This window comes from Chamaea fasciata, unplaced genomic scaffold (genome assembly GCF_029207755.1).
Source record: "Chamaea fasciata isolate MVZ Bird 193981 ecotype frontalis unplaced genomic scaffold, bChaFas1.0.hap1 SCAF_2, whole genome shotgun sequence".
In the NCBI taxonomy this organism is placed as follows: domain Eukaryota; kingdom Metazoa; phylum Chordata; class Aves; order Passeriformes; family Sylviidae; genus Chamaea; species Chamaea fasciata.
The window spans coordinates 26,978,500-26,994,221 of NW_027094087.1; the positions used below are offsets into that span (position 1 = coordinate 26,978,500).

The 15,722-nt window shown below is 43.8% G+C and overlaps 1 protein-coding gene across 1 annotated transcript in view; it reads left to right on the plus strand.

Moving 5' to 3' along the window:
* Window positions 1-6,509: 6,509 nt before the first annotated feature.
* The window catches only part of EPHB6 (EPH receptor B6), a 66,448-nt gene continuing 57,235 nt past the window's right edge, over window positions 6,510-15,722 (plus strand). The window contains exon 1 of the mRNA XM_066175370.1: window positions 6,510-6,926. The gene's annotated coding sequence lies outside the window, so the exon portion shown is untranslated. The remainder of the gene's footprint in view (window positions 6,927-15,722) is intronic.

Below are 15,722 nucleotides of genomic sequence, written 5' to 3' on the forward strand. Positions count from 1 at the left end.
TACAGCCAGAGAAGTAAATTCCCATTTTGCACTACAGTTCTTTTAGACTGTTTTCTATAAATATTTTTCTACCTTTGGGTTCCTGAATATGCCAGTCTGTGCATGGGAGATTGAATGAGAAATTAATTTTTCTGTTGAGATGTTTCCATATCTTGCAAGTAATTAAGCATTCCTTGGGGAAGAAACTGGCACCCAGACAACAAACTGAGACCCAGGAACTGCCAGGATACAGACCAGTTCTGTTTATGAAACACTTTTTCTGCCAGGAGATGTATCCAGCCATTCATTCCCTTCTCTGAAAAATTCCTGAAATAATTACATTAAGTGGAGTTTCATGCTAAACAAAATTGTTTTAACACTTCCCACGTTCTTTTTTCTCTCTGAAAAAAAGAAATAATTTTATTCTCAACTAAATTTGTAGTTCTCCTTTCCTATTCATTTTTCAGCCAAGAGCTAAATGAAAAATACAGTCATTTATGTAACCCCTTGCTGCAAGTTTGAGCAGGCTCAGACCTTTACTGATGGATCTGGACATAGGGTGGCACCAGTCGTCCTCTTTGGCACCCAAAAGGAAAATCCTGTGGTTACCTTCTGTTCTCTCACAGAAGCTCAGCTCCATTCCTTTCAGCTTCCTGAGGGTGTGAAGCCTTCACCTCTCTGCCTTTCAGTGCCAGTAATTTAACTTCTTTTAATATTATTTTTCTTTCCAAGAATAAGTTGTATGTCATGTGATCTTTTTAGCAGAGCGATTTTGCTTAAATCCCAGGGCACTTAGGAAGTGCAACTTCCCTTTCCATCTACGTAACTGTTGGTCCATTTTTTCCACTAGGGCATAAGCATGCAACTGAAAACAGCTTTTTGGAATCTTCTGCAGCTTTCTGGAGTCATTCTTCAGATGAACAGCAATCATTCAAATCTAGCACAGATCTCCTTACACTCTTATGGAAGCAACAGAACAGTAGGATAATTGCAGTTTACTTGTGCCCCTTTTCCTTCCAAGTCAAACAGACAATACTGAAAAAAATACAGTGGTACTTTGTCTGTGCTATTCCAAAAGGAGTTTGGAGTTTCTGGTTTTCACAAGGAGAAATTAGAAATTTCATGCTTGGTCAAGAACTGTGGTGCAGCACACATTCAAAGGAAATGAGTGAAGCTTGGATCAACACAGATCAGCAGATAGACAGGGCTAGTCTCAGGTGCTTTTATAGAAAAAGGTGCTTTTATAGGAGACTGTAAAACATACAAGTTCACAACTTCAATACCTTTATATAAAAGACATACCTATACATTCAAACTTGCTATGGAATTCATAGGACTTTAGTAACAATATATACAAGGTAAATATCCATCTCTTTAACTGCACATTTCTGTTCCCGGGCCATGGCTGCAGAGCTCATGAATTTTACTTTTTCTCCCTTTGTTAGCTTCAGAAACCCTGTAGCGTCTCATGTTCCAGTAAGCAAAAAATTAATTTACAAGGTCTGGGCATTCAGGTAAAACCTAGTAGCAGTATTGAACTTACACAGCTGGATTGCAGGTCTGCACAGAATTGACTAAATAGTGTCCAGTCCCAGCAAGGAACAAGGCTTAGTGTAAAACCAGTCATGGATTTTTAAAGTTCCCCAAATCCTGGTCCACAGCATAAATGACTGTTTTTCCCTCTGGGTGTTAGCATGATAAATACTGGCGCTCAGTCTGTGTGATGAGTGTGTTAGAACGCTCAGGTTGCATAGGTAGGATGCTGGGAAATGGATAGTTAACAGACATTTAGACTGTAGCTCTGGTGAACTGGCACAAGTCTAGCTCTTTCTTCACCTTTGAGACTGTCATGAAAATTTGCATCTGGCCCGTGCCAGCTAAGGAGAGAGGTTAGGATGTAAAGCATAGAATTACAATGGGCAAATGTTAATTCACGTGCATGAGGTGTCCCAGGCAAATTGGGGCAACCTGAATGTGGTTTTACACACAATTCTTACACCCTTCAAACATTCAGGTAATACATGATTTGACTAATCACTTACACCCACACTACTGATTATTAATAACAGTAAATCTCTGCAAAGCACCTGCATTTTTGCAGAATTCTTACTGCTTATCTGTTGATCCAGACATCCCTGGAGTCAGTTTTGCTATAATTGCTTGCTCTGATGCCAGAAGATGCTGGGAAGATGTGGTCTAGGATGCTGCTGTTATCTTGGTTGTCAAAGTCCACATTTCCAGAACTAGGTCACCCTTTAGTTTCTTTTACTTGAGCAGGAACAATACTAACTTCAGTAAAATTCTACAACTTTGTGACAGTACAGTGTATAATGTGAATTAATGTATGTTAACAAAATGAATACATTGTTAGACTGTAAAGATTGGTTGATATAATAGTCAAGGAAGATAATTTTCATAACAACTGATACACATACTTAATGAAAATAATAATTAAAAATACAGGTGGGTGAATAGTCAGCTAATGTAGATTGGCATTTATTTCCATTAAAGCTCATAAGCAAAGCCCTAAGCAAAAATGAATGCTGGCAAAGAAAGAACAAAGCACAGGATAAGCCTGGTCTGTAAGCAGAAGAACACTGCTTATTTCAAGGAAGCCTTGTTGCTGGTAAAAAAAAGATCTCATTATTTGTGAAAAAGATTAAAAAACCCAATAAATTTTAAAAGCATGACTGTATACTGGTGGTATCCAAGAGCCAGTGTGGAGACTGTAAAGGTGCAGGGTCTGGTTTTTTACATTCCATCTTGAGCTGCCCCTCAGTCCTTTGCACTTCTGTGCTTCCTCAAATTATTTTCCGTTATCTCTTATGAATTTTCTGCAAGCTTCTCTTCTTTCTGTGACAGGCTTTCTTAGCGAGAATATACCTTTGTAGTTCACCAAACACCGCAACAAACAAAACAAGAAGGCTTTGGATATAAGGTATCCAGAAGGATATTATAAGGTTTTAGTTTACTGATCTGAATGATTATTTTTCAGAAATCTGTGAAGGAAAGTGTGCTATTTCAAACAGTTGCAGTGATAAATCTTCTCTCGAAAAAATCTTCTTGAAGATTTTATCCACTAAATAGTTCTGCTTCAAAACTGCTTGTCAAACAAGTCCTCTCATGTATAAATAGTACCCTTCTTATTCTTTCCTCTGCCTGCTATTCTATTTGCTGTTCCCAGCTCCTCCCTTTCTTCTTCACATCCCTTTCTTTCCTTGTCTGTCTTTTATAGTCGCTCTTTATGTATCTTGCTTTCTCTACCTCTGTCTCCCACCTCTCTCACTCTTACCCTCCTTCTTCTCTCCTTTTTCTTTGAAACTCTATTCCCCTCGTCTTAGCCTCACCCCTCCCTTTTATCCTCCTCAGATATTCTCTCATGGGTGGTTTTCTTCTCTTTGGTTTGTGTGGTCTGCCCTGCACATTCCAATTCTTTTCTCTTCAAGACCTAACACGTTTCACACAGTGAGGAGAGTATTTGAGAAATGAATTATGCTTTGCTGCTCTGACCATTGTTTTGGTAACTGCAACTTTAAGTATTACAAGATCTGTTTGTGTGTCTGGACATTTGAAACTCACTATTGTGTGGAATCGTGTCTATAAAACAAATGTCTGTGTAATCTGGAGTACAGGATTGTCTTTATCAGTGTCTCTAAACTTTCTTGACGACATATTGCTCTTGGTAAAAGGCTTTAACATACACCCCCATTATACATATATTTTCTTATTTATAAATTATGTACTACTGAAGTTCTATTCCTTTCCTCCTGCGCACCAGTGGGTTGCCTCCATACCCGTTTGGGGTGCACGCACCCCATTTTGGAGATCACAACTCTATATCATGCAAGCCACACTGTTGCATGACATATGCTGGTTTTGTCACATTTAAGATTCTCCTGAGAATCCAATCCATGCGTGGTAGTTTGGGATTGAGAGCTTTTTCTTCTCTGTTTCTGTCACATCGGCTGTGGTTGTTTATATATTGAGAGGGCTGAGATTTTCTGGTAGGGTGTGATAATTTGCCAAGCAGAGGGAGATTTCAAGAAACTGGAATTTTATTTTTTTTAAAGATACAAATTCTGCAGCATTGCAAAATGCTGCAACATTGGAGAAAAAACATTTAAACGCTAATGTAAAAATTAATCCCTTGTAAAGGACTGACTGTCAGCTCGCCTTTCACCAGGTGAGGTTTTAAAGAGGGTTTGGCTGTTGTATGTGCACGCGTGCATAGGAACTTTCCTCAGACTTCCCCATTCAGTGTAGTTCATAGCAGTTTGCTCATGCTTGGCTTTCATTCCACAAGAAGGAGGAGGAGGAGGAGGTTTTGGGGGGAATATTCCGTTAACAAAAAGGGGAGGAAGTGTTTCTGCAGCTATTGAACAAAGCAGCTAGTTAACCTCTTTCCCGACCCCGGTGCAATGGTACAGTCCCACTGCTCCTTTCTAGGGGCCAGATGCTCCTCATAGTAGTAAAATGAGAAAGAAAGGAAAACATATGTACAAAAATTTACTACCCAGCTGAGTAAGGACCAGATTCCAGGAGGAGCTGAATACCTGCAATTTCTCCTAAAGTAAATTTCTTTTAGAATCAGATGGCGGGGAGGGAGAGGGAGGGAAGTTGTAAGGAAAGAGGTCTGTTGTAATTGGTGTCTAGAAACCCCCACAGAGAGGATTAAGAAAGAAACTATGCTGTCTGGGAAGAAGTAGGTATTTGTGTTACTCTGCATATATACAGGAGTGCTAGAAAAGGCTGTGTTCTGTGGAAACTAGCCCTAGCTTTTTGAACGCTGAGATGCGCCACTGTCTGCTGATGGTACTTCTTTTAAACAGAACTTTATTCAATGTGCTTTTCCCTTTTGTATGTATACCAGTGTCTTACATGGAAGGGAATCATGGTCACTTTCTATTGTGTATATTATGAAGCTCGTACTTCAAACCAAAGGGAGTTACTTTGGGAACAGAAGCCCAAAATTCTGCTCTGTGTTATCACAGAAGTATTTATGAATTGTAAGGCACTGAGTTTTGATATCTTTTCCGTTCAGTTCTAGTGCACACTGTGTTCACTGCACCCTCCCTCATTTTCTGCCACTTGGCTGTGTAACTCACTGAATGGTAGGAACGAGCAGAGGGTAATGCTGTATGCCTCATCCGCTGGCATTTCTCTGTATTCAGCCCAGTGACATTTGCAGAATGAGTAGGTAGACTCTTGTTCTTGCACTAGCAGGAAACAGCAGAAAGATTCTCCAAGAAAGATGCTTTCAGTCCTTTGTTTCCACATTGGAAGGTGAGATTGTCCTTTGGAAGAACTGAGAAGCCCTCTTTAATTCACCCAAAGAGTTGAGGTTTGTCCGTACCTAGAATCAAGGAAGGACCTTGCCTCTGTGACATTTCACAGAAACACAGCGTGGGTCAGGTTGGAAGGGATCACAGGAGGGGTCATCTGCTCCAACCTCCCTGCTCAAGCAGGGTCATCCCAGAGCACATGGCACAGGATTTTGTCCAGATGGTTCTGGAATATTTTCAGTGAGGGAGACTCCACACCCTCTCTGGGCAATCTGTCCTAGTGGTCAGTCAACCACACAGTGAAGAAGTTCTTCCTCATGTTGAGGTGGAATTCCCTGCGCAGCAGTTTCCACCTGTTGCCTTGTGGCACCACTTAGAAGAGCCTAGATCCACCCTGGACACCCTCCCTGCAGATACTTAAAAACACTGCTGAGCCCCCTCTCAGACATCTCTTCTCAAGACTGAACAGGGCCAGTGCCCTCAGCCTCTCCTCGTGAGAAAGGTGCTCCGATCTGTTCATAATCTTTGTAGCCCTCCACTGGACCCGCTCCTGGAACTCCATGTCTCTCTCTCTAATGAGGAGTCCAGAACTGGACACTGCACTCCAGAGGCGCCTCACCAGGGCTGATTAGAGGAAGCATTGAAGGTGGAGTACAGGTGAGCACAGATGCACGAACTTGAGGCTGGGTTATGCAGACCAACAGGAGATGGCACACAGCAACATGGATTTCAACAATGTCAGGGGAGACTGACCAAGGATCAGTTTTGTGCAGCCACACTGTCCTCCCTGACCTGAACCTGGCAGGGGTAGGGGCTGGGGCAGGGCTTGGGCAGAGGCTGGGGCAGGCACAGCTGCAGCCACGCTCGGGATCCCCGGAGAGCAGGCGGTGAGGGAAGACCCTTTTGAAAAATCCCCCTCTGGAAGAGGCTGGGTGGGGGAAGCGGGAGGGCTTCGGCAGCACAGCCAGGGATCGCGGAGGGAAACCGGTGCCGCCCAGCGACCCGCCCAGCGGAGCGGCTCCGAGGGGAGGCTGCCGGCGGCCGGGGGAGCCGGCGGGGCGTGCGGCACAGGGGCCGGCGATGGCCGCGGAAGTGACAGGAGTGGCTGCAGCCGCCTCGGAGTGCGGGATCTCGCAGCGCCCCCACCCCCATTTGCCGTCGCTGGGCTTCTGCGAAGGAAAGCAGGTCGGGGGGGCGGAGAGAGAATGGAGGAGGGGCACGGCGAAGAAGGGAGGGAGCGAGGGGGGAGAGAAAGCGAGAGAGAGAGGAGCCCGGAGAAAGGGACGAGGCAGATCCTGTGAAGCGAGAGGAAGAGAGACTCCTGCAGGAGGGGGAACCTGGGCGGGGAGAGGACATTCCCAGTAAAGGGCCTGGAGGGGAGCGCAAGGATCGGGACTCCTCGCAAGCATCCGACTTGTTGAAAGACGTCGAGCGAGGCCAGAGGCTGTGCCCGGGGCCGGGGGACAAAGCGGCGTCGGGCGCGGAGCGAGAGGGAGCTGGCGCTGGCCCGCCGGGATGGTGCAACTCGCTCGGTGAAAATGGTCTTTGTCCAACTTTTCTGATGCCGTGAGGCCGGGCGGCACGGCTCTAGCGGGAAGGGCTCCTGCGAACACTGCTCGAGTAATGCTGGGAAGTGGAGGGGGTGTTGCTGGAGTCCTGCACAAGGTACCGTGGCGGGCGGGCGAGGACGGGCATTGTGAGTCCGGCCGGAGCGCTCGGAGCGAGCGGGACGTGGTCGCGGGTATCCGCGGATCTCTGCCGTCCGGGGGAGGGGGCACAGAACAAACGAGGATTACTTCCAAAGGGGTTAAAACTCCTCAGGTGATGTTTTCTTCCTCCTTTCCCGGTGTGTGCTGTTCACGGGCTGCATTACCGGGACCCTTCCCCGAGCGCACCTCCGCTGTCAGGTGCGGGCTGTGGGCACGGGGAGGACGGATGTGGGGAACGGGGTCACGGCCTCTCCGCTCACCGTGATTAACATCATCCCCAGAGCCCTTCCACACCGCCATGGTGCCTTCGGTCTGCTCCCGTGAGCGCGGATTCCCCTCTCTCTAGCCCCCTGAAAAGCCGTAGGGAAATGCTGCCTTTGAAGTCTCTGAAGTAGGGTTTGATGGATGCTGGTGTGGGTTCCCGATCCTCGTGGAACGACACAAGGGAGGCTGTGTGGCCTTGCCTGTGGGTAGGGTTTCTCAGCGCTCTTGTGGGGGACAGATGGCTGTATGAGTGCTTGTGGCAGAGAAAAGCCATGTTAGGCTATTTTTCAAGGAGATGATGCAAGTTACTACTACTCAAGCTAAATAAATCTGCGAATGTGGGAGGGGCTGTTGTGATGGGTAATTTTAATTTTGCCTTTTGTGGGATCCACTGAGATGATTTCACTTACTCTGAAGTTTCTCTTGCTATTACCGCACTCACTTGGCTGGGGAGGAGAGTGAGTATCACCTGCCTTTCCTACAAGTTCCAGAAATCGGAGAGTAGAGATGGGGAAGCAAGTCTCCCAAGCGGCATCCTTCACTTGCAGTGATACCAAGGCGTGCAGATTCATGATGAAGTACAGTGAGAGGGCAAATGGAAACAACAACAAAGTCAAGGAGAGTTAGCTGCCACCAGACACCTCTGTTACAGAGACAAATCTGGAGCCTCAGCTGCAGGGAAGGAGGAGGCTTCCTCTTTCATTGTTGTATAGGTTCTAATCTGAAACATGGAACTGGATGTGGGTGTCCCTCTTATTTGGTCACAGCTGATCCACCTGCCCTAAGCCGTTAATACAAGATTTTTTTGGCTATTTTTAGGTATTTCTTCATTCGCAGTTTGAAGTAATTCCAATGCTGATGTTCCTTTGGGAGAAGGAAAGGAAAGGATAGTCCACAATCTAATAATCCTTCTCTTATGATGCCACTCTGTCTCATTGCGGAAGAAAGTACTGTTTTTCTCTAGAAGTTCATTCCCTAAATTCAACACCTTGTACTACTTCAGTTTCCTTTGCTTATGTATTGGCAAGCTTCAGAAAACTGCACATAACTGCATTCTTTCCTTTACTGCCTTTTGCATGTATGCTCTCTTAGCCAAATTACTTGTGTAGTTCTTAATTCCTTGTGTGCCCCTCTAGCCACTAAACATTTTTACTTGTCTTCTGAGTTCTCTTCTATTTGACATTCTTGCACTTGCACTGAGCTGCTCAGAATTGTTTGCATGGCCATGTGTTTTGATACTTAGAAATAGCATCATTTTAGGGCGCTGGATAGTGTATGAAGTAGGATTATATCTTTCTAATTTAATCACTGAAACCTCACAGAAAGTCATGTTTTCTTGCATTGTTCTGAAGTTCTCAGCTCTTCCAAGCTATTATTTGTGGCAAGAGCAGCTTAGGTTGTGGAGACTTTTTGGAGGGATTTGAGGAGGAGATGTCTATTCTCTTTTCTTTTGCCCAAGGCTGCTACTGTCTTTGCCTTCTGCATTTTACTTGGAGGCTGACCAATGACACAGTGTAAATCGCTTTTTGGGAGGAAGGCAGCTGGTGGCTCCAGGGAGACAGCTGCTTATTCTCCAGCATACTCCCATAGGCTGCCAGCAGATGTGTCTGACAAGGGAGCTGATCCCTCAGTCCATTGAGAATTGTCTTCTTCATGCCTGTACAGATTCACTGTGTACATCCCTCTTTGTGCCCAGGTGCAGATGGCTTCCCCTTCTCCTCTCTGATACTGCATGTGCCATATGCAGAGAATCATGTAAGAGATGAGTGTATTTTCTCCCTCCTTATCTTGTGTGCTACCAATTAAGACAGTTTTGTTTTTTGGCTAACTTTCCTTCCCTGGATTGTCAGAAGATTTATGCATGCTTTTCCTTTTGTTCAGGAATGCTCCTCTCTCCAGATCTGCTCTCCCTAAAACCTAGTTTCCTTGTATTTCATTATCCATTAGCAGTCCCTGTGCAGAGGGTTAACCTGAAGTACCTCCAGATTAGTGCAGGGTACTTTTGGAGCACACTTAAGGTTGCACAATATATTTTTGTTTTTCATTTCTGTGGCCGTATTGCATATGTTTACTGCACACATAAACAACAGAAGGTGGAAGAAGTACAAATTGGTGTGTGTGGTCAAGCTAGAGCTTTATAATGTCATTTAGCTACCAAACAAGAGGGCAGTATCTTCTAAAAAGGGTGCTGTCATGAAAAAAAATTTATTAAGAATATTCCAGATTGGCTGGTTTCGGTCATGTGATGATTTTTTTCAAAGAGCTCAAAGACTTATTTCTGTGAAAAGCTGATTAAAGGTTTAGGGGGAAACTGATGAGCCCCTGTAATATTGTCATTATTTAGTCTTGTTTGCTGTTGTTTTTTTCCTTAAACCTGATTTCATATTATATTGCTGTTATATCTTACTGTTGATTTTGATTTTGTTAGCAAATTTTGTATCACCTTATAGAAATACAGGTAAGGTATTTCTTCCAGCTACTGACTCCACACATTCAGCAGTTTTCCAGCTTATTATGACCTTATACTTTAGCTTCTACCTGATAAATCTTGGGCTGAGTATCACTCTTCTCTCTATATTTGCTCTGGCAGCCATGAAGTGTCATGGGCTTCAGGGGTGTACACAAGTGTAACACAGGTGTATTTTGTAAATAATTCTCTAGATGTTGTACAGCAGCAAACTAGCTCTCTTTCTCCAGTACTGCCAACTGTGCTACGTAAGCAGACCCCCAAAAGGATAAAAGCTCCTTAATTGCTCGTCAGCCATAGTAGTCAAACATGTGAGCAGCAAGTCTGAGTAAGAAAAAGCCATTTCATGTTGTCACTCTTCTCACACTTGATTTATGCAAGGAGTTTTAAACTTAACAAAGAAGAACTACACTCTGAGAAGTACTGAGAAGTACTTCCTTCTCAGAGGCATGTGTTGCTCTTTCAAGAAATACTTCTCTGGCACCAGAAATAGAATTTTACGGGAAGTGTACTGTTAATATATGTTGTGTTTTAAAAAATGCAATTAAAATGTGTGTCCTTTTTGGAGATCCTGGCACATTTTTTGTACTGAAGGCCCTGTCTTGCTTCTTAAAAAGTCACCATGGAGCAAGCTGATGCTTCTGCCGCAGAGGTCCTACTTGAAGATTGCTCTTGAGACCACTTCTCACAAAAGCTCTTCTAGTCACTGGTTTCAATTTTCCATGCCTCCAGAGGCCCCTGTGCATTCTGCTACTCGGGCCTGCTTGTCAAGAAGATTTTTGTTCAGACATTTCACATGCACACCCCCACTCCCGTGTGCACGCACGTGTGCGCATGCTCGTGTGCACACACAGCTACGGGCAAGGAGCGGAAAAAAGGGCTGTCCTGGCAGCAGAGAAGATGCTGGGTACTGTAAGAACACAGCCTATCCAGTCTGAAAGCTACCGTCTTACATAAGAAAGCTGGATCCTTAAGGTCTTGATTCACCTTAGGATGGAAATTCTCGCCAGCCCAGACCTGCACATTGAAACATACATGACTTCATTTTCAGACAGGCTTTTTTTTTCTTCCCTGTTTCCTTAAGCTTGCCAAGTAAATGATTCCTCTGCTGATTCTGCAGTTTCCAAGCACAGTTTTTTGCTCTGTGCCATGTCTTTGGAAAATATCCAATGTGTCTAAATCATGTAATTAAACCCTAGAAGCTAAAGACTGAGAGCTACTGACTCTTTGTCAGATATTTCTGTTTTGGCATACTGATGTTTCTCCCAAGTTACTGTAAAGCTTTCAAAGCTCCCTAAATGACCTGATCTCTCTCCCACTTACTGCAAAACACTCACATGATATGAATCTGTTTGGCCCAGCTGACCACTTCAGAGGCAGTGTGTAGGATACAGACGCCTGTGTGGAAGCCTTTAGCATCAGGCTTACCACAGGTTCTCTCAGATCCTGGGGATGTCTGCAAATGGAAGCATGGTTCCTTGGCAGAACTCTCTTAGCTTCCTGACTATTCTCTGAGAAGAGAGTGGGATGTCACAAGAGGGACGGTATGACAGAGATTTCTGGGCAGGTTTTGAATAATTTCAATTTGGAAATTCACTGTTTATGAGACTGTTTGAATTTCCAAATGTTAGGTTTCACTCACAGCTAGGATCAATTTCATTCCAGTACGCAGAATCTGGAATGCTTTTTGCACCAGGAAGATGTTTGAAATTACTCCTTTTTGGATCTGAGCCAAGAAGAAGCTGCTGGAAGCACAGCTGGATTGGGGTGCATGCCTGCAGTTGTCTCCCAGATGGTCCCTTCCCTTCCTAATGTCAGGAGGCTTTCAGCTGGTGCCAGCAGCAATGGGGATGCAAATATGTACTGACATTTTCACTTTTCAGTGAGTTTGCTAATCCCGTTTGGTGCATGTGTTGTCCTTGAAGGGGCTACCATATCAGCAGTCACCACTGCCATCACTATGGTATCAGGAATGAATAGTTCTGTTGAGGAGTGTTTGTTTTGTTGCTAGTGCAGAGAGGATCTTGGTGGTCTTCTCTTCCAGTTTCTGACCATGTTCAAAATACATAAAGATGCAGAACCGTGTGATGTGAGAACAAATTCTGGTGACTTGAGTATAAATCAGCAGTCTGTTAAAATCTGGGGGATAGATAGAGGCTTGACAGAGGGAATTTTCTTAGTTTGCACGTGCCTTGTTCTGCTGGGACATGTATGTGGAGTCAGATGCTGAAGAGTAATTAGTCTTCATTTTGAGCCTTACTGTAGCTACCTTTTTGCTTGGGGCCCCAGGCTGAGCACCAGAAAGACATTTTGTGAAATAACGTAATGGGAATGATGCATGACTTGTGCTCCTTGTTTCAGTCAGAAGTCTTCTTAACTCAGACTGCAAGAATGGTGTTGACAGTTGCATGTTTCTCATGCATAATTTTACTGGTCTTGAATTAGAAGTGGTTCTGGATGGTCTCAGAGACCTGCAGGTTCTTGGAAGACCTAAGGACATCTTTGGGTAGAAGATGGAGGGCCATGAAGGGAGGGCCAGAGAAGGCCAAGAAGAGGGGTGAAGCACCTCTCCTGAAGATAAGCTGAGAGAGCTGGCATTGTTCAGACTGGAGAAGAGAAGACTCTGGAGTAACATTATTGTGGCCTTCCAGTACCTAAAGGGAATATAAGAGATCTAGAAAAGGGCTTTTGGCAAGGGCATGTAAGCAATACAACCAAATTTGAAGGGTTGGTGTAGAGGAAGGAGTTCTTTACTCAGAGGGGGTGAGGCACTGATACAGGTTGCCTGGAGAAGCTGTGGATGCCCCATCCCTGGAAGTGTTCAAGCCCAGGCCTGGATGAGGCTTGAAACAACCTGGTCTAGTGGAAGGTGTCCCTGTTCATGGCAGGGGGGTCAGAATTGAATGGTCTTTAAAGTCCCCTCCAACCCAAACCATTCTGTGATTGTGTGAAATCAAATTAGTGACACTAGATCCCTGTTACCTGAAAAGAATAGCTTAAAAATTATCTCCTAAATAGATCCTTTTGATTATGTCTAATGGGTTATTCTGCAAAAAGTGTGCGTGATGACAGAGTGCAAAGAAAACAAATCAGTCTTTGGAAAAAGAGTAAAAGTAAAAATGCTGAATTCTTTAAAAGAAGTAAGCTAAAACAGATCTTACTCTGTTTGATAAATTACCACCTACTGGATAGTCCTAATTGAAAGGATCAGAATAGGCTCTGTTGAATAGTTGTACATTTCCTGCTTCTCTTGGCTGTACTGGACCACTGTGTCTAATAGTGTTGAAAAGAGTTGTGTGTACGGAAATCAGAGTGGGAAGGGGGAGCTTCCCCTAAACCTTCAGAAAGTTCTTTTAAAATTAGTTTTTAGATTTTTTAAATTTTTTTTTTTAAGGCTTAGCTTTCCCCTCCTCCACCCAGATCATAGCGGATAAGCCTGGCATTTTCTTCTTCTTTTCTTTTGTGCCTCTGAACCTGTGGTGTTGAAATTGGACAGCCCCTGACTTTATGGCACTAATGCAAATGCACAACAGACTATTTGTGTTCGACTGCATGAACTTCTCTGCCACAGCACTGATGAGCTTGGAGCTCAGTGAAGAGCAACAGAAGTGATTAAGTGACTATAGGGAATTTTAAAAAGGCTATGAAAAAGCACTAGGTTACTGGTGAGTGAAAAGGGTAAGCTCTGGAGTAGCTAGACTACCTAAAGACTGCTGACAGGATCCTAGGCAATGTGCTGGCCAAAGTAAAATGGCTGGCTCAAATTGCCCAAAGTAGATGGGTTTGGGTTCAGTATTAAGGCGTGATATCTTCCAGCAAAGCTCCACATAGATTGTAGAAAGTCATGGCAGTCCTGTTGCTAATGACATTTAAAAATACGACCAGGGAAGCTTAAAGAAATATGCTGACAAAAATCCTGCAGTTGACCAGGGACTGTAGGCCAGATGTTGTCTAAATAAAGGTGCCCATCCCCCTCATTTAATTTCTGTTATTATAGTCTTACCAACAACTGTGGGAGGGACTACCTTCCTGACAGAAAATGTATCTTGGATCTGCTCTGTTATGACCAAGACTGATTGATATCCAAAGGAAGGAACTGGTGTATTCTACTCACTCCATTTTAAATGTAATCCTTTGGTTTTGAGGTTGGACGTGGATGTAACAAGAGCAGTGAGCCCCAGCATCCACACTAAAATATAAATAAGCCTTTGAGACACTGAGGAGGCAGGATGAACTCTGAGATTTATGTGTTGTTGCTTTCATCTCTGGCACGAAAAATAATACAAACATGCATTAGAAAGAGATGCTATGAGCCTGAAATATCTTTCTGCTGTAACCTGCTTGGCCTTCCCTTTTCCTCTTAAGACTATTTCTGTTCTGCTGAAGTATTAGTGGTACATAATGTTCCCATTTCCTGAGGGTGGAAACATCAAACTGGAAATGCAGGATGGAGGAGGAGGGAAGGACCTGAGAACAAAATTGGCTGCTCTTCAGGCTCTGCCAGTGGCAAGTTCAAATTTTTGGTGGAGCTCTCTAACCCACTTTTTGCTACACATGGCTCCTTGTGATGCTTCACTGAACTCAGGTAATTGTTCCAAGCGGTCATTGCCATTCAGATCATCTCTTCTTTGCATCCTTCATCTGACTTCTTTTCTTCAAGCTACCATTTCTGCTTCATTTCCCTCTCGATTGTCTCGTAGATGAGAGCCAATTTTGGGCAACCTGATTCCCAAAATCAAAGAGAAAACCTGGTCGGAACCTCGAATCAGCATGAATCATTAGTGTTGTTCTCTAAATAAATATCAAGGTGTTGACAAAAGTTAAACTTAGTGTTCAAGATCAAGTGAGATGTTTCTAAAGTCCAACAGGGCTTCTGTAGTATCTGTTCTTGTTGCTCAGTTCAGTCATTTTTAACAGTGAGACCAAGGCACTAAGAGGAAAGCCAACTGAGTCTGAATGAATATTATGGTTTTCAAGACTGGAACTGAAGACAGCGAAACTGGAGAAACCATCTATTTTCCCAAAGTCTCTCCAGAGTAAGTTCTAGGTCTCATAGTTCTTTTCTCTGTGTTCTCGAGAGATTGCTGCCAAAGTAGCTCCCTAATTGCCTGTTACTGCACAGTGAAGTAACACCACCTGCAAAAATTGTTGTAGGCAGACTGTAGTAAGCGTTGGTGTGCGCTTCTCAGAGTATGACCAGTGAAGTGCAGGGTTGTTTTGTGATGTTTCAGTACCTAACATGAACGTGAGACTCAAACTAATGGTAGAACGGACAGAATTCCCATCTAGGCAGTGGCCATAAAAGAATGGAGGCTGTGTGGTAGAGCTCTTCTCTGAGCCATTTTCTCCCTCCCTCACAGCTTCCTAGTTTTGTGCATATATTTCCACATCAAACGCTCTAATTTACGTGCTGGAGCTAAAGCTTGTCTATTGTACAGCCTGTTGGTGCAGTCAGCAAAACGTAAGGGAATCAGCTTGACTGAATATAGTTTTTTATTCTCATTACCATTTGGGGAATATGTTTATGTTACAGCCCTCTGTTGGGGCAACCTTATGAACTCAAAAACTGGTCTTTGCAATTCTGTGGGGTTATAACTTGATAGAAGGTACCTGGTAATCATCTGCATGGAGTGAAGGTAGGAGTGTAGGTTTGGATGGAAAGGTCAAGGCAGTGAAAAAGTCAGTAAAGTGATCATGCTTCAGTGCTCTTCTGCCTTGTTGTTTTACAAAGATGCATTCTTGCTTCTCTTAACAGGAATAAAAGCAGTGACAATAAATAATGCTGGTAATTAAATAGTTTTAAAAGTAGCCTCTATCTGCAAATGCATGAAGCCAACAATTTGTGAACCAAGCTCTATGACAGCCCAAGGCTGTGAAACTGATTAAAATGGAAAAAAGTAGTTTTAATTAACCCTTAAATTATGAAGCGCATTCTCTGAAAACCCAAGCTGCCTCATTGAAGCCAGAAAGGAGGTTAATAAAAAGAGCTGCACTTAAATTAAGATGCTTTAATATTATTAG